Here is a 19096-nt window from a genome sequence, read left to right on the forward strand (position 1 = left end):
CACTTCAGGCTTTATGCTGATCAAACAAAATTCAAGACCTGCACAATTTCTCTCTGCATCCCACAAGCAGGCTTAACTCATTTCAGTTAGGTAGCTGCTTAGAAGTTGAGGAATATTTGCATAAGTTTGTTGTAGCAGATTTTTCATTTGCATTTATGTGGAGCATAAATAGCTTTGCTTAAGTCTAGGTAAGGAGAGAGATCAGTGTGGTGGTTTGAGTTCTGTGTATTGCTATTTTTATTAGGCCTACATGGATACATTACAACTCAGTGGAGCTGGATTCTTCAAATCACCAAATGCATTGATGTTCACCTGAAAGAGAATGCAGCTTACTTTCAGGTGAGTAGTGATGTGGAGAATTCACACTACTCTTTTAAAAAGTGTGAATCCCATCCCAGATATTTTTTCTGTACCAGAATCTTTCTAAATACATGCTTAAATATTTGTAGCATGTTATCATACTGTAAATGCTACCATTCTTCCAGATGTGAACTGGGATTTCTTATTAAAAGAATCCATTGATTTTTAGCAAACATTTTTAAGAGCTGTGTACAACTGAAATCACAACTTTCCTCCAACAGTTCTTTGAAGAGGCCCAATCCACAGAGTGCTACTTGAAAAACTTGCAGGATTCCATCAGAAAGAAGTTCATCTGTGATAAGAGCATGTCACTACAGTCTTTGCTGGAGCAGATCAAAGAGCTGGAGGTACTGTCACACCCACCTGACAGGTTATGTTCTGGTATCCCTGGAAATCAGTTGCCCCTTTCAGATGCCAGATGTAAACCAGGTGTACTGCAATTTTTATATACAGTACTGTATGAACTTGAAACCGTAACAGTATATTCCTGCCTATGTCTTAGGAAAGCCTACAAACAGATCAGTGTTATTTCAATTTATGTAATACTCTTTGGGAACCCTGATGTCTTTTTAAACCTGGAATGAGCCCAACAAATTCCCAAGTTTCTGACATGCTAACAAATTAAAAATCACTTTCATTCATAGGTGGTAGAGTAGATTTTGCCTCAAAGGATAAGTGCATAAAAAATTCATTCATTACTATGTCACTGTAGTCTTTTTCAAAGGACTTAACTCAGCTTTCTTAGCTAAGTATTTCCTCATCATGAATTAAGTAGTAGTGCAATTCCAGACTGAATATACTGCAGAAAGAAATGGTCAGTGATGGAAAAGGCGATTGATGAAGTTAGGTTTGAGAATGTAATTTTGTGGGGGTTTTTGTTAGCATCTGTGTTTATAATAGATTCTTTCTATTTATGCTAGTGCTTCTTACAGATCACATCAACCACATTGCAGATCTGTATCAAAAGACTCCTTTGCAAATATTGCAAGCTTTTAATTTTTTAATTATAGGCCAAAGGCATATACCACTGGTGCTAAAGGCAGTTTTGCCTACTGTGAGCACAACATATATCCCTCTTAATAAAACAGTGGGAACTAGATGTGTTTTTTTTTAGAATGATTTTTTTAACATGCCATTAATCTTTGCAGAATGAACGAGAGAGAATTCTTGAATACAAGAGGCAAGTGCAGAGTTTGGTGAATAAATCCAAGAAGATTGTGCAGCTGAAGCCACGTAACCCAGACTACCGGAGTAACAAGCCCATTATCCTCAAAGCTCTTTGTGACTACAAACAGGATCTGGTATTGTATCCCTTTCTGGCTGAGAATGAATATAATGTAAATTAGAACATGGAAAATGATTTAGTAAACAAACTATTAAGCTGAGAGGTATAACCTCTTTGTCTGCTTTTAGTCAGCATTTAAATTTCTTTGACAAAAATGCTATGACTTTCTTGCAATTGTGAATTACAAGCTAAGGTCTGGGTAGTTTACAAGTCTAGTCAAAATTATTAGGATTAGTCCATTAAATAGCATTAATACTCATAACTCAGATTAGCACAGAAAAGTCTTATTGGTAATAGGGTTAAAATTGTTATACAGCTGCTTCTCAGCATATCTGCCTATTTTTTGGTGTTTGCTCACTTTTTCAATGTCCCTCTGGGTTCTTCAGATCAACACTTCATCTAACAAAAGGTGAGGAAAGTACAGTGAGTCATTGATATCCCCAGTTTTTTTGCTGGATGGAGTATGAAACTGATGGTGGTGGTTTTATTTCCTCCTCAGTACTGGGGCTGATTTGGCTTATTTCTATGTTCTCTTAACAGTAGTCTTAGATGTGTTTTATGCTTGCATGTTTCTCTTCATCGGTTCCCAATTACCCAATTTTTCTGTTCTCTTATCTGTAAAACTTGTTTTACGTGATTCATTAGGTTGCACTCTTGCAGTGACCAGTAATTGACCACTGTGATTTGTATTTACAGTCTGAGTTTTCTGCTGTGCCCTCTGAGTCTGCACTTTTCCATACCACACTTTATTCCAGAGTCACAGGAGTTCAGGTCACATACAGTAACTAATTGTTACTATAAGCAAAAGTAAACAAATTTAGGCAACAGTTACCTGACTACTTGCTAGTTACTCTTATTAAGCAAGCTAAATTCTGCTCAGATGAAAGTTAACCCAGACAAGTCTGGAGACACTCCATGCTGAGATCAATGCAAAGCCCGTGGCCTATTACTAGTTAATGTCAAAAGCTGTATTTGTTAGCTGTAGATACATGATGCAGGTAGAGTACAGACTGGCTAAATTATAGGAGGAGCCTCTCCATCTTGGATGTGAGTGGGCTGTAACCTGCACCATGGCCACATACGTGGCCACATGGTATCAGGATTTCTGCCAGTTGGTGGATTTAGCTATTGCACTTGCTTCCAGGTTCCCATCATAAATACAGGTGCAGCACTAAGCATTCTTATGTCCGCAGCTCACTGGCATACAGCCATACATGGTTATATTGCTTACTGTGGGCGCGTGTCCATATTCAGTCTTTGATACAGAACGTGCCAAGCTCCAAGACTTGACCTGATGACCTGCACTGGCAACAACTAACTCAGTGTGTTCTGTAGCTTCCACTTGGTTTTCTCTGTTTTCTTCACACGGAAACCAGACTCAGGGAGAAGGGGTTGATCCGTACTGATCTCTTGCCCTATTATGAAGCCAAGATGCACACCTAGACCTGGCAAGCTGGGAACCACTCCCACTTCTGTGATCTAGATGCATCTTGTCTATCTCTCCTGGAAACTCCATCTTACTTAAGTAAAGTAAAAAATGGGCTTTATGTGTTCCTTACAGAAAACAGTGCGCAAAGGAGATGAATGTATCCTGAAGGACAATAACGAGCGCAGCAAGTGGCTGGTGACTGGCCCTGGAGGAGTGGATATGCTGGTGCCATCTGTTAGTCTTATCATCCCAACCCCCGAATCCATTAGCAGTGGATCTTGCTACCAAGTGAGTTGCTGCCTGGGTTTGGGACACCTGCCACTGGGAGTAGGTAGAATAGTTCTCTCAAAATAGCAGTCAGTCACAAAATCTGGGCTGGGCCTTGATCACAGTGCTCCCTGACCCATACAGGTTGGGAGATTAAGGGCTAGACCATTGACTTGAGGAAATTCACTTCAGTGAACCTTTCTGGGATTTGGGTTGGCATATTTAAAACCTATTTAAAGTTATTGCTAGGTTGGCAATATTTTAAACTTAACTTTTACAAGTTTTTTTTCTCATCTTTTATAATGACAGTTATGGATAAGTTAATTTCCAAGATTTTTTCAAGTAGAAAACAAACCTTAACACACTTCACGTCTGGTGGATGTTTCTTGGGATGTTTTGTAGCTATGCTACAAGGAGAGATGCATTTTGACCATGGAATTTCTTTTCCCATCTAAGAATTGAGCAGTACTATGAAGCTATTTTAGCTTTGTGGAACCAGCTGTATATCAACATGAAGAGCCTGGTGTCCTGGCATTACTGTATGATCGACATTGAGAAGATCAGAGCGATGACTATTGCTAAGGTAGGATTCCAGCTGGCTGTAGACTAGGGTCAGCATGACCTGACTTCTGTTGTCCCAAACAGTGCTTCCTATGACCTGTGCAAATACATGTTTCTGCAATACCATGGGCCTTCTTTTTTCCTGGGTTGCACCAACAGTTATATACGGGAAGTTGCCATTTTATTAAAGGAGAAGCAAAGTCCTTTCCCATTCAAACATGGTATGAATATCAGGAAGATTAGCTAAGGAGATATATTACATACTTGCTGTACTTGTTCCCACTGTACAAGGGCATGAGTAGATAGAATAAGAGGTAGAATTTCAAATTATTCTCAAGTTATGAAATGATGATAAGAAGAGATCAGCTCAAAGGCCACTTTTAGCACCATACTTTTAGAGGCAGCTCAGGTAGGGTTTATTCTAAAAATGTGATTTCTTTAGATTTTTTTGTTATTAGATGAGATTGTTCCTAGATGATTAACTAGTCTTAAACCTTCCCCAATTGATCTGTTCTTTTTAAAAAATTCTCTTCTTTCTCATTTCAGCTGAAAACAATGCGCAAGGAAGACTACCAGAAAATAATAACTGACCTGGAGATCCATTATCAAGAATTCCTCAGGAACAGCCAAGGCTCAGAGATGTTTGGTGATGAAGACAAACGAAAGATTCAAAACTCAGTTCACTGATGCTCAGAAGCACTACCAAACATTGATTATACAACTGCCCAATCAACCACGGCAGTCACAAACAGGTTTGTCATCTTCTTGCTTTTTGCAGAGATTGAACTGCTTGGATTACTTTGTTTGAGGTGGTGGTTGTGCATCCTCAGTTTTTGATAACGTTCTCATAAAACATATTGAATGGAAACATGTTCAGTATTTTACTGCTGTCTCCCAACATAACAAAACTGGCAGGGAAGCGTATGTTTTGTTCTTCCTTCCTTTGGTGTGAATCTGGGAATAGCCCTCCGAAGTTCACGGAAAAATAGAATTTAGTCCACCTGACATATTTTCAGTTATTAGCAAGCAAAACATCACTGCTGCATTTGAGGAAGCAAGTTTGTCTTTGGGAAGGAGAAATTTAATTTCTCAAAATAGCTGCATAAGGATCCTGATCTTCTACCTGTTCTCAGTTCTACAGACAAACTCAATGCTTAGGGCACTTGGGCACTACATTGGCTTCCTGTATGTAGCTGCTCCATACTCTGGCAGCTGACATTTACCCAATCATTTTACAGTGATCCCAACTGAGACTGTCCTGTGGGTTCCTCAAGCACCATTATTGTTAATGAGAGAAATCGAGAACATGAGAAGCAGGAGGCCTGGTTGCTGATGGAGCTTCAGAAACTTCGGCGTCAGATAGAAGCTTCTGAGGTTCAGATGGTTCAAAGAGCTCCGCTTGGAGTGGATCAAGGGGCTATGCATGACTTTACAGTCAGAATAAAGGATTTAGAGGTAATTGTGGATGTTTTTCTTTGAGCATCTCAAGCTTGATTTGACTCTGTGCTTCAGAGCATGCTGCAGTTGTATTTTTGATCAGCTGGAAAAGACACACAGAATTCTCAATTGGAAGCTAACCTTGATGATTTGGATTGAAGTTTAGCTCCTAAGTAGAAAAAGTTGACTTTTGGGTTTTAGAAGTCAAATTCTGTCAGGCAAAAAATACAGAAAACCTAATGTAAAGTGAACATGAGCTCATGTTAAGCCTCATCCAGGTTAAAGCACTATTGAAATCCTTTTGCACGGATCCCACTTTACTAGCAACCTCTGAAGTGCTGTCCATGGGATGTAAAATGGATAAGTGGGGTTTACAGGCTCTCTCCCTCTCCCAGTTCTTAAGATTTGAAGAAGACTGGAGACAGATTAGTAAGAAAAGAGAATAGGTTCAGCATATGAGAAAGTCTCCTGAGGCAATGAGGTTGCAAAAGCTTAAGAGCAGAAGGACTTTGGGACATCTACAGAGTACAGTAGGCAGCTAGCAGTAAAGTACTCTGCTTTCAACAGAGCTGAGTTTCAGGATGGACGAGGTATTCAAAAAGAGGTACTGGCTGTTGTGAACTGTGCAGAAAAGAAACCACCCAATGTTACTTTGCAGAAAGCAAACTTGCACTGCTTCAGTCCTCAGTCAAGCTGGTTAGCAGGCTATTTGGATAAGGAGACTGATTGTGCATGTGTTGTAGAATGATCATTGAGCCACCAAAATGTGTAAATCAGGCATTCTTTTTCTTTAGGGTGTACAGAATGACTCTCAAATAATGGCTGAAACCCTCAACAAGCATAAGGACTTGCTGCCTAATTTCAGAGGCTGTGAAAAGTATGTGTACTTGCAGTCAGAGATAAACGCCCTATTTCAAAAACTGGAAAATATTAATGGTGTTTCTGCTGGCTACTTAGACAGGTAAGAAAATTGAAGTTGTAGCAATAAAATTCTCACTTTCTTCATAATTGTTAGTCCACAAATCTGCCTTTTGTTACCTGTAATGTAAAATTGCACCTTCTTTCTTACAAATGCTGTACATGTGGGTAGAAACAGACACTTATGTGACTTTCTTCTCTTTCCTGGAAGACTTAAAAAAGAAAAAGAGTCATGGATATCACTGAAATTTGTTCTGTATTGTCTATTCTCTTTAATTAATGATCTGCAGTTAATTAGAAATACCGTCTTTCCTACCCCAGTCCATAATGGATTTGTTTTGTATTATTTATTTTAGCTTGAATGCACTGAGATGTCTGCTCCAGGTTATTCTACAAACAGAAGATGTGATCAGAGTTTATGAAGTCAGACTCTCTGAAGAGGAAACTGTTCCTTTGGATCTTGATAAAGTAGAGGCTTACCGGGCTTGTCTGAAGGTGAGAGGCCAGGACCCAAGGACATAGCAAGGCAAAACTTGTAGCTGGCAGCACTGGTCTATTAGGCTGGGTGAAATCCTTCTGAAATCACAGGAGATGGAAATGCTGATACTGTTGTATTTTACTGCATAGACATACAGCGCTTTTGCGAATTTTTGGAATGTACAGGTTTCTACTTCTTCCATCCCCTGGTTTGTTGCAGCCGGCACAGCAAAAACAGTGGCGTGGAAGGTCTCCATAATCCATTTCTGTACAAAAATACCTGTTGATTTGTATAACTTATGAAACTGTGCAGATTTTTAGATAACATTTAAAAACTGGATATGCTCACCCTGAGGCTTGATTCCAGAGCTGTTGCAAATGCAGGAACCTTTTATACTTCAGTTAAATTTTCTAGTCAGTTGTTTCTAGGAACAAGCAAAGCAGGCTCTTCCTTTTTTTTTTGTTTTGTAATTTCTCTGCATAGTTCTGAGAAACTGAAGCATCAGCTACAAAATATGACAGCAGAGGGCTTTGGTTTAGCAAATTATTTAAGTGCAAGTCTGACTTTAAACACATTCTTAAGTCAAACTCTATTTACTAAAGTAGGTGTTTAACTATTTAAATCCAGCTGGCATCAGTGTATGTGCCTTACTGAAACCTTTAGATCCCAGCACACTGTGCATGTGGTTAATGGTTGGTGATTAAATTTGAGTATCTCGATTAGAATAAAATGTATGAGAGCATTTTGGTTTTTTTCTCCAGAAAATGAAGGCAGACCTAAACATGAAGAAGTCACTACTGACTGCCCTGGAAAATGAGCTGCAGAGAACACTTCAGATTCACTCACAATCTTGCCAGTCATACACCCTGTATGACATGGACATTGGAAAGTTCTGTGACAAAGTTACCCAGCTAATAGACCGCTGGCAGAGAGTTGACAAGCAGATAGACAACAGGTCTGTACATACTTCCTAATAGCTTCTTACATATTGCTATTGCTACTGAAATAATCTTAACAGTGAGTCTAAAACAGCTAATGTGCACTTAATGATCACTTCCAGAGGATAAATAATGACTTCAGGGAAGTAAGACTAGAGCAACCATGAACAGGTTGAATGCACTTTAAAAGGCATTGTGTAAGAACAAGCAGGAAAATTTAGTAATTTAAATTTCTAACCTATGTGCTATGGAGTTGTTCTAATTATGATTTTTTTTAATTAACACTAAGAATTAAGTAAAAAAAAATCCCAGCAGTTTTTTTTTCTAGTGCTTTATTGAGCAGTTGTTCAGAATCTCCTTGTAAAGCTTCCCCCAGTTTTACTTCATTTATTACTGTGTCTTTTTTAAAAGTTTAAAGTAAGAGAGAGAATGCATTTCCCATTTTGATGGGTTTTCCTGTTTTTTTTCTAGATCATGGGATTTAGAAAGACAGATCAAACAGCTGAAAAACTTACCGAGATCTCTACCAGGCGCTGTGCAAATGGATCTGTGATGCCAAGCGCAGGCAGGATGCTATTGAGGGCATGAAGCTTTGCGATTGTAACGCTATCATGAGATACCTACATGATCAGAAGGTATGCAGCACCTGAATGAGTTGTCTTCAATTATCCAGGTTTTAGATTCTTTTGCTACTTAGAAAATACCAGTATCAAAGCAATCTGCAATACAATGTCCTGTTTTGAATTATAAAGTGCACAAGCTACCAACAATGTGTAGAAGGCAGGAGGGAAAGAATATCATCCTCATTACTTTCTGTCAGCACTGCTGCAGATTATGAACAAGGCCACATTGGCTCCTGTATGATCACTGACACTTTTACAACAACAGCTTTGAATTAAGGGAGTGTGTGGTGATGTAACTTACGGGATAAATTATAGCACAAAAATAAAAAGTGAGGAAATACATCCAAGTTAAAGTCAAGGAGCTCCCCAGCTCTGCAGGTTGTTCAGTTGCTAGGTGTTCCTTCTGAGGACAGCCTTCTTAGGCACAGAGAGCCTGCTGTTGTGAAAACTGCACAGCTACAGGTAATTTCAGGTCTCAGCCTCTGGGGATGCAGTGGTCTCATATTGCAGGTACCTTCTGATGGAGGTTGTGTCTACAGGAGGAAATACTCGTAAATCCTGAGGGAATGCTTTAAAGTTCATTTTTTTCTTGACAGAACTTGCACAGTGAAATCTGTGGGAAGCGAGACAAAGTTGAGGAACTTCTCAAGCACGCAGACCAATGTTCAGCTGCAATTAAGGTACTTGGATTTCAACATTTTTATGGGGTGTGGTTTTTCATGGTCAGATGCGTCCCATTCTCTCCGCTCTGCTGGCAGGTAAAACGTTGGCTCACAGATGTGCATGTACAGAAATTGCTGGGGTGAAGCGCTTGTGTGTACAAAATATAATGAAAGCAAGCTGTGTACTTGCCAACCAAAGACTACAGGCTGATGCAGGAGATACCAGTGAGAACTTCTCTTCAGGAGAATCAAAGCGTCGCTCCAGCCAGACCAAACTTTCCAGTTCATGTATTAAAAAAAAAGGAGAGAGAGTAGAGAATTATTGGTAATTTAGGAATTAGGTCTGATTAGGATCTGGTCTAGGAGGCAAGACAAATGCAGATTAGCAGGAGGAATGGTGTGCAATGTGGCACACGTGATATGAGAGAGGTGCAGAGACAGTTATTTCTGATGAAGTTTTGATTAATAACAGTACCTAGACTATTTGCTGCCATGAATCTTTTTCACCTTCAGGTGAAACCTCAACTAACAGAAACACCTATCTTCCCTTTTTTGCAAAATCTTTTTTTCTCTTTTTCCCTTTGTTATTCTCCTGCATCTCCACAGTGATATTTGAACTGATGAGTTTCTGTTTATGATAGAGGGTCATCTGTATGTGGTCATAGATATAAACAACAAAAAATGTAGCTTTTTATTAAGAAAAATAAACCAAACAGCCCCAAAACTTTTTTTGAAGCTTTTGGAAAATCCAGATTCCTAGAGAGTTCCTTGGTGGTTGCTAAATGGGTCTTAACTTCCCCTGTTGCTTTACAGGATTATGAACTACAGGTGGCTTCCTACAGTTCTGGATTAGAAAACATTGCTCAACATTCCTATCAAGAAGAGCGTTGTCCAGTCTCCTGCAGTGCTGATTGTGCAAGAGGTATCCTTCCTTCCTCCCCATCGGTCTTTTGAATAGATTTGCTTGTCTGTGTGAGCCATTGTGACACAAATCCATCTGGATCCTGATAATTAGCACTGTCATTAGTAAGGTGTGCTAAGCACACAAGCACAAAGAATTAGTGCAGAACAGTCACCGTGCTATGAAATCATACTTAGGCTCATTTAGACAGTAGATTAGCCCTCAGGAATTTATCTCATTCCTATTCAGTGCCCACTGCATACATATTGTGAGAAAGTAAGATCCATGCCCCAAGTTGTTTAGTCACTTTCAACCTGGGAATTAACTGCTATTAAAGTTTAACTTAGGTTACTTGTGACAGTCAGACAGGAAGAGCATGATGAACCAGGGATGAAGCCTTAAATTTAATGTCACATCAGCAGTGGGAGAAAATAATCTTGAAAAAGAAGGTGTGGGTTTATTAGAAGGGAGAATTTATATATTTGGGGTCCCCAGAAAGTCATGTGAATTTGTGAGGAGGAGAATGTGCTTTTTACTTAGTCAAGTGATGTGTTTTCTCAAGTGGGTTGGAACCTGTTAAATGATCTGAGACATGAGTATGTTCATCTCTAACTGTAGTACAAGCTGCTAACAGTGATTTTTCTTTTCAAGGCTAATGAGGCTCAGTCTCGCTACATAGAGCTTCTTACAAGATCAGGAGATTATTACAGATTCTTAAGTGAAATGTTAAAGAGTATGGAGGACTTGAAGGTAATCTGACTCTTATTTTCTTCACCTTCCATTTTTATCACAGGTTAGCAAGCTGTCACTGATAATGAATTCCTGCTTAAGTACAGTGCAAAACAGTCCACAAAACTAAATCCTGAGCTCAGTGCTGTCCCATGAAGGAGGCATATAAGCAGATTCATGCATCTTTTGTCAAAGAGTGCAGTATCTTGCAAAGTTACCAATGTCATACGTGAGATGGAGAACACTAGCCTTCTTGGTCAACAGGAGGTGCTTATTGAAGCACACAGGAGGTCCTACTCTCCTCATCACAGTCTTGACCTCAATGACAGTACAGTTACCTCCTTGCTCCTCATGGTTAAGGAGCCACACCTCATTTCAAGCCATTTCTGAATGGAGTAACTCCTGATTTGATACAGCTCAGTGGAAACAGAGAGGCCCATTTAAGAGGTCATATATACTGAATGTGAATCACCTGTTTGAAAATCTTGGAGATTCTAAAGAAGGCTATTTAATACTTTACTAGTGAACTCTTGGTACATCAGATTTTACTATCTGTATTGCATCTTCCTCCCCCCATCAAGTACCACTTTCCCTCTGAAAGTTATTATGCTGATCTCTGAATAAGGTCTGACACTGGATAAAAAGGATTTCAGATTTTGGCTTGATGACATTAAATAAAAAAGGATTTTGAGCTCTCACTGAAGCTAAGAAAAAATGTTTTGTAAACTGTTAGTATTAAAGTGTATACTGCATTTCATGTGATGATCTTGAAACAGTTGTCAGACATGTTTATGTGGGGTTTTTTATTTGTTTTTCTCTTATCATTTTGCAGATGAAAAACACCAAAATCGAACTCCTGGAAGAAGAACTCAGGCTTGCCAGGGATTCAAACTCAGAGACAAACAACAAACATAAATTCCTAGAGCAAAATCTGCAAAAGTATCAGATGGATATTTCTCAGCTCAAGGCAAAGCTGATGAGTTTGGAGGAGATGAAAAGACAAGCTGAAATGGATGGAAATTCTGCTAAGCAAAATCTGGACAAATGTTATGCCCAAATAAAGGATCTAAATGACAGAATAACCAGGCTGACTTATGAGATTGAAGATGAGAAAAGGAAAGGAAGTTGTTGGAGGATAGATATGAGCAGCAGAAGAATGACTATGACCAGCTGCAGAAAACAAGGCAAAACGAGAAAGACAGCCTTGGTTGGCAAAAGTTAGAGTCTGAGAAGGTCATCAAGGAGAAGGAGTACGAGATAGAAAGATTAAGGGTTCTTCTTCAGGACGAAGGCACACGGAAGAGGGAGTATGAAAATGAGCTGGCTAAGGTAAGAAACCAGTTTAGCGAGGAGATGAGTAATTTAAAGAACAAGTATGAAACAGAAATTAATATTAAGAAGACCACAATCCAGCAGATAGCTGCACAGAAAGATGATGATGCAAAAGGCCTCAGAGCTCAGGTTGACAGACTGACAAGAGAAAACAGAGACCTTAAGGATGAGATTGTGAGGCTGAATGATGCCATTCTGCAAACCACAGATCAACGGAGGAGGGCAGAAGAAGATGCTCTTCAGCAAAAGGCTTGCAGTTCTGAGGTGTCACAGCAAAAGCATCAGTTAGAGCTGGAGCTGAAACAGATCATTCAGCTCCGTGGTGAAGACAACTCAAGATACAAGCAGGCTCTTGAGGAGGCTGCCTCAACTATTCAGGATAAAACTAAGGAGCTGGAAAGGCTAAAGGTTCAGCTTCAGGAAGAGGCTAAAAGCCGATGGGAACTTGAAAATGAATTGGCTAAGGTAAGGAACAGTTATGATGAGGAAATTATTAGTTTAAAGAACAAATATGAAACTGAAATTAATATCACAAAGACCACAATTCACCAGGTCACCATGCAAAAGGAAGAGGACACAAATAATTATAGAACACAGCTTGATAATGCCATGAGAGAAAATAGGAATTTGTGTGAGGAAATTAGGAGACTGAAGAATACAATAAGCCAGACAACAGATAATCTACGGGAAAATAGAAGAGAATGCTCAGCAGCAGAAGGCAGCTGGCTCAGAGCTTTCTCAGAAGAAAACAGCAGCTGGAGATTGAGCTAAAACAAGTTATTCAGAGGCACTCTGATGAAAGCATGCGGTACAACAATCACTTGATGATGCTTCTAAGACCATTAAGGAAAGAAACAAAGAGATTGAAAGGCTGAGAAAGTTGTTGGATGTAGAAACAAGTCAGAGAAAAGAAGTAGAGGATGAGAACAGTCAGTTAAAAAGAGTGCAGTTTGACCTGCAGAAAGCAAACACAAGTGCTACTGAGACAATTAACAAGCTAAGGATCCAAGAGCAGGAACTGGCCAGACTGAAAATTGACTATGAAAGAGTTTCGCAAGAGAAAAAAGGCAGGGATCAAGAAAGTGCAAAGTTCCAGAGCACTGTGAAAGACTTGCAGATCCAAAAACATAAGCTGGAGGAGGAACTTTGCAGGCAGAATAAAACCTAATGGAGGAGACATCCAGGAGGAAGAAACTGGAGGAGGAAATAGAAGGCATGAGGAGATCTCTCAGAGAGCAATCGGTTAAATAACTAATCTCACACAGCAGATAGAGGAAGTGTCTATTGTAAAGAAGAGGAATGAAGATGACCTTAGACACCAAAGAGAAGTGTTAGACGGTCATGTGAGAGAGAAACAGAGATACATGGAGGAGATAAGAAAGTACACATCTGATATTGAGACAATGCGGCGTCAGTTGGTCCAAGAACAGGAGCAATTAAAACAGGCTCACCTACGATATGAGCACTTGCAGAAAACCTCTGAGGAAAAAAGCAAAAACTTGAATGAGTGCAAAATAGAAATCGAAAGGCTTCAGTCTCTCACTGAGAACCTAACCAAGGAACACTTGTTACTGGAGGAAGAGCTGCGAAATGTTAGATTGGAATACGATGATCTCAGAATGGTCAGAAGTGAAGTTGATGAGAAAAATACTGCCATTGCTGAACTAAAGAATCAGCTTCAGATGAGCAGCAAGCAAACCCTGGAGCTTCAGGGGTTGATTAATGATTTACAGAAAGAAAGGGAAAAATTGAGACAGGAAATTGAAAAAATTCCAAAAGCAAGCTCTAGAGGTATTCATACATATTTTGATCCCAGCTTTACTGTCTCTCAGATATATAATTAACTGCAGTGTCCATTTGAATCAACTTAATTCATGCTTTGCTGTTTGAGTTCAGTCACTGTACTTGCGACTAATATCCCCTTTATGGTCCTTCTCCTTGTTAATTTTTAAACAAAACAAGCAGGATTTGGCTACTTCCTTAGCCACTTTACTCCCTGGGAGCTGTGCGGACAGTCTTAGTTAAGACTGTCTAGCTGAGCCTTGCCCTCAGCCCTTGTCCCAGGAGAAACCTGGTGTCTGTGACAGTGTCCACCATCTGTCCTAGGGGAAGATGAGAATACATTGAGTACCACTGTGCTTTAGCTGTGTACTAAGCTGTGTGCTTCCCTAGGCTGTTTCAGCCAAGAATGGGTTAAAGCAGTCCTCCAAGGCTGGCCTGTGTGCTATCACAAAGTATACCAGCTAAAAACCTCACACCCAACAAGCTGTCAAAGTGGGTAGCTGGATAAGGTGTTTGACTACAAGTGAGGATTAAAGATCATGTTGTCAGCTGTACCTGAGGTACTTAAAGCCTACATTTCATTTACTGGTTTTGGGGGTTTATGTTCCTAAATCACTAAGGGAATTTGCAAATTTTATTATTGGCCCTTATTAAACTTGAGGTGACAGCATAAACAAGTTAAAGAAAACATCTTTTCATATTTCATTCTGCTGCCTGGTTTCTTTTCCAAAGAGCTACTATTTAAATATACACAAATGAGCACTTATGAAAATGTTGGGCTTTTTGTTTTTCCTACACTTGCCCTTTATTCTTCTCATTCCCACTCTCAGCTATCCTTTTCTTTATTCTGTTTTCTTTATTAAAAAATCTTAATCCTGATTTTAAAAAATACTAACATTTAGGATTATCTGACATCTGTGCATGAATATTAATGCACGTATTACAAATATATAAAATTGTATTCTCTTAACTATGGATACAAATGTGCATGCTTTAGGTGTTTGTGTCTATGTATACATATATGAAGACCTTAAAGTGAATTAAAATGTAAAGCAGCACATGTAAAATTGTTTGGAGTAACATGTGAAACTAATAGGAAAGTGAAAATTGAGTCATATATTTCCTTTTATCCATGTATGACCAGTCCTTAGCCGATACAAATTCAACCAGGTCAGTAGGACTAATCCAGGGTACATCTGCTGATTATCAGACTCTTAATGAGTCTGAATGCTCTGTGTATTTGTAGGTGTACTATGAGTATTAGAAAGTTATAAAGAGCTGACTAAACCAGCAGAAAACCAAGGCTATGGGGAAAGAATGGGGTCTCTGGCAGTACTAGAGACATTGTCAACGAAGGGACATTACCTTCACTAGTTTATGTAAGTCCATGGTCTTGGTTAAGTACTGCTGTGACTAGAATGTTCTCAGTGGCAGTTTACTGTGGGTTAAAAGACAGGCTTGGAAGAGCATTGTAAGTGGAGAGCATAATTCTAACCAGCATAAACTCTAACCACTCTCTCTTGGTTTACTTTTTTCTTAAAATTGTAGGCATCGAATAGGATCCAAGAATCCAAAAATCAGTATAGTCACATTATGCAAGAAAGAGACACCTTGCTGATAAAAATGAGTGCTTTGGAGCAAGACAAAGCGAGGCTGCAGAGATTAGAAGAGGAGCTGAACCGTTTGAAAGTTACCTTGGAATCAGAGTCTCGTTTGAAGCAACGTCTGGAAAGCGAGAAGCAGCAAAATACTGAATGATCTCAATCAGTGGAAGAGCCAACACTCCCGGACAGAGGAATCCATAAGGAAGATCCAGTGTGAGAGAGAGAAGAGTGAGAGAGAGAAGAACACACTGAGGACTGAGATTGAAAGGCTTCAGATGGAGATCAAGCGGATTGAGGAGAGATACCGGTGCAGACTAGAAGGAGACTGCTGTTAAAAACCAGTCAGAGTTGGAGTCTGAGCGTCTCAGAATGCAGAGAGAGATTGAGAAACTCAAGCAACGCCCATATGGGTCCCACAGATCTACACAGACTGAGGAAGACTTCTGTATTGATGCTTCCAAGTTGCTGTTCTGTGGGTTGCGGAAGAAGATTACAAGCAATGCAGCTGTATGAGTGTCAGCTGATAGACAAACTCACACTGGATAAACTCCTGAAGGGACAGAGGTCAGTGGAAGAAGTTGCGGCTGGACATTGAACCCTACCTCAAAGGGGCAGGTGCTATTGCAGGGGTGTCTCTTTCTCCCAGGCAGAAGTATTCTTTTGTTGAGGCCAAGCGGAATCAGTTGCTTACAGCAGAAAATGCAGTCCTGCTCTTAGAAGCCCAGGCAGCAACAGGGGGTGTGATAGACCCGCACCGAAATGAGATATTAACTGTGGACAGTGCTATTGCCAGAGATCTGATCGACTTTGATGACAGAGAGCAAAATCTATACAGCAGAAAAAGCTATTACAGGATTTAAAGATCCTTTCTCGGGCAAGACTGTGCCAGTGTCTGAAGCCATCAAGAAAAACTTGGTTGATAGAGAAACTGGTATTCGTCTGCTTGAAGCCCAGCTGGCTGTAGGAGGGATTGTTGATCCTGTCAACAGTGTTTTCCTACCCAAAGATATAGCTTTATCTCGTGGCTTGATTGACAAAGACCTGTACAGGATGCTAAACAACTGCCAAGGCACTACAAAGAACTTCATTGATCCCACCACCAAAAGGCAGTCACTTACATGCAGCTGAAGGAAAAATGTAGAATTGAACCACACACTGGTCTGCTCCTTCTCCCAGTGCAGAAGAGGAGTATGTCATTCCAAGGGATCAGGCAGCCTGTCTCAGCTGATGCACTGCTCGAGGCTGGAATTATTAAGGAATCAACAAGGAATGACTTGGAAAGAGGTGCAATCACAGTGGAAGAAGTGAGTGAGAGAATTATTGATTTCCTTCAGGGCTCTAGCTGTATTGCAGGTATCTACAATGAGGCTACTAAAGAGAAACTTGGCATTTACCAGGCTATGAAAATAGGTTTGGTTAGACCAGGGACAGCCCTTGAACTCCTGGAAGCCCAGGCAGCCACAGGGTTCATAGTGGATCCTGTCAGCAATGTGAGACTGCCTGTTGAGGAAGCTTACAAAAGAGGCCTTGTAGGAATTGAATTTAAAGAGAACCTTCTCTCTGCTGAAAGAGCTGTCACTGGGTACAAAGACCCAGAAACCGGAAACATCATTTCTCTGTTCAAGCAATGAACAAAGAGCTCATAGAGAGAGGCCATGGTATTCGTCTGCTGGAGGCCCAGATTGCTACCGGAGGAATCATTGACCCCAAAGAGAGCTATCGCTTGCCGGTAGAGACGGCCTACAAGCGTGGCTACTTCAATGAAGAGCTCAACAGATCCTTGAGTGATCCAAGTGATGACACCAAAGGGTTCTTTGACCCCAACACAGAGGAGAAACTTGACCTACTTGCAGCTGAAGGAAAGATGCATAAAGGATGAAGCAACAGGGCTCTGCCTTCTGCCCCTGAGAGAGAAGAAGAAAGTGTGCACACCTCGCAGAAGAACACCCTTAGGAAGCGCCGGGTTGTCATTGTAGATCCAGAAACAAACAGGGAAATGTCTGTTCAGGAGGCATACAGCAAAGGCCTCATAGATTATGATACCTATACAGAACTAGCTGAACAGGAGTGTGAATGGGAAGAAATAACTATTACAGGATCAGATGGTAGCAGTAGAGTAGTCCTCGTTGACCGAAAACAGGTAGCCAGTATGACATTCAAGATGCTATTGATAAAGGTCTGGTTGAGAGGAAGTTTTTTGACCAGTACCGTTCTGGCAGCTTAAGTCTGACACAGTTTGCAGACATGATTTCCTGCCGTAATGGCACTGATGAGGTGTTCCGGCATGAATCAGTGACCCGGTCTCCCACAGTGCTGAGTGTCAGGAGTTCTTCGTCGCTGATCAGGAGCTGGTTCTTTCTCAGACACCCCAGAAGAGTGCAGTCCTATTGCAGCCATATTTGACACAGAAAACCTGGAGAAAATCTCCATTCAGAAGCTATACAGCGGGGCATCGTGGATAGCATCACTGGGCAACGGTTACTTGAAGCCAGGCTTGTACAGGGGGCATAATATGTCCTACCACAGGCCAGAGGCTTTCACTTCAGGAAGCCACCAGTCAAGGCATCATTGATCAGGATATGGCCACACGTCTCAAACCAGCTCAGAAAGCTTTCATAGGGTTTGAAGGCATAAAGGGTGGGCGCAAAAGGATGTCAGCAGCTGAAGCAGTGAAGGAAAATGGTTTGCCTTATGAGGCTGGGCAGCGGTTCCTTGAATTCCAGTACCTCACTGGAGGTCTTGTGGACCCAGAAGTGCGTGGAAGAATAACTACGGAAGAAGCCATTAGGAATGGATTGATTGATGGTCGTGCTTCCCAGAAATTGCAAGACACGAACAGCTATCCCAAAATTCTGACCTGCCCAAGACCAAACTGAAAATATCCTACAAAGATGCAATGAATCGATCAATGGTGGAAGACATCACTGGGCTTAAACTCTTGGAAGCAGCCTCCGTTTCATCTAAAGGCATATCCAGTCCCTACAATGTCTCCTCAGCACCTGGTTCCCGCTCTGGCTCTCGCTCTGGCTCACGTTCAGGCTCACGCAGTGGGTCTAGGAGGGGAAGTTTTGATGCATCAGCATGCTCTTCATATTCTTACTCATATTCAGCCTTCAGCAGTGGGTCTATTGGGCGCTAATAACAAGTGAGGGGATGTGTCTGCATTTGAATATTATTTAGTTATACTTTCCTAAAAAAAAAGGCAAAAACCAGCACCGAAGTAAGCGAAAGCAAAACACTTCAGTCTTTTCTGTGTGTTCAGCTTCTTTTCTGACAAAGCTGTAAAATGCTTGAAAAAATTATGAAATATAGATTAGTTGCTGCAAAAAATTGTCTTTGTGAATTTTTAGTTTCGGTTCCATTTCCTTTTAGTGTTTGGCTTTTATTTGGTGTCTGTATGTTTTAAATACTCTGTCATGTACCTTCTGTTATCTCTGTCAACCCATAAGCTGATGACTGAGGCTTGAAAGTCTTGCAGTAGTTCATTTTTTTCCACATAGACTTTTTTCAATTTGCTATTCTGAAGAAAAACAATATAAACAATATGGACAGACAATGCATTTAATATTGGTTTAGAATCTATATTATAAACATGAAAAGCTCTGTCTTCCAGATGCTCTACTTCTCTAGGGTTGGTTAGCCATTTTCTTAAGTATAACTTGGTGGATATAAAGGGCTATTGTTAGGCTGGGCTTTTGTTTTACTGTTACCCATATATATTTTCTACTGTTTTGCTTGATTTCCATGTAATGGGGGAGAAAAAAAAGTAAATCTAAATGCACCATGTGAG

General features: G+C 40.4%; 1 pseudogene across 1 annotated transcript; it reads left to right on the forward strand.

Moving 5' to 3' along the window:
* The first annotated feature begins 250 nt into the window (after window positions 1-250).
* Window positions 251-18523, forward strand: LOC117438534 (desmoplakin-like; annotated as a pseudogene). Its single transcript, XR_004550857.1, has 16 exons — window positions 251-339; window positions 582-707; window positions 1509-1661; window positions 3207-3362; window positions 3798-3924; window positions 4449-4654; window positions 5141-5357; window positions 6134-6300; window positions 6614-6752; window positions 7497-7690; window positions 8145-8308; window positions 8893-8976; window positions 9772-9880; window positions 10511-10609; window positions 11421-13711; window positions 15251-18523. The product of XR_004550857.1 is annotated as a desmoplakin-like (transcript).
* Window positions 18524-19096: the final 573 nt, after the last annotated feature.

The sequence above is a fragment of the Melopsittacus undulatus genome, unplaced genomic scaffold, assembly GCF_012275295.1.
Source record: "Melopsittacus undulatus isolate bMelUnd1 unplaced genomic scaffold, bMelUnd1.mat.Z mat_scaffold_443_arrow_ctg1, whole genome shotgun sequence".
In the NCBI taxonomy this organism is placed as follows: Eukaryota; Metazoa; Chordata; class Aves; order Psittaciformes; family Psittaculidae; genus Melopsittacus; species Melopsittacus undulatus.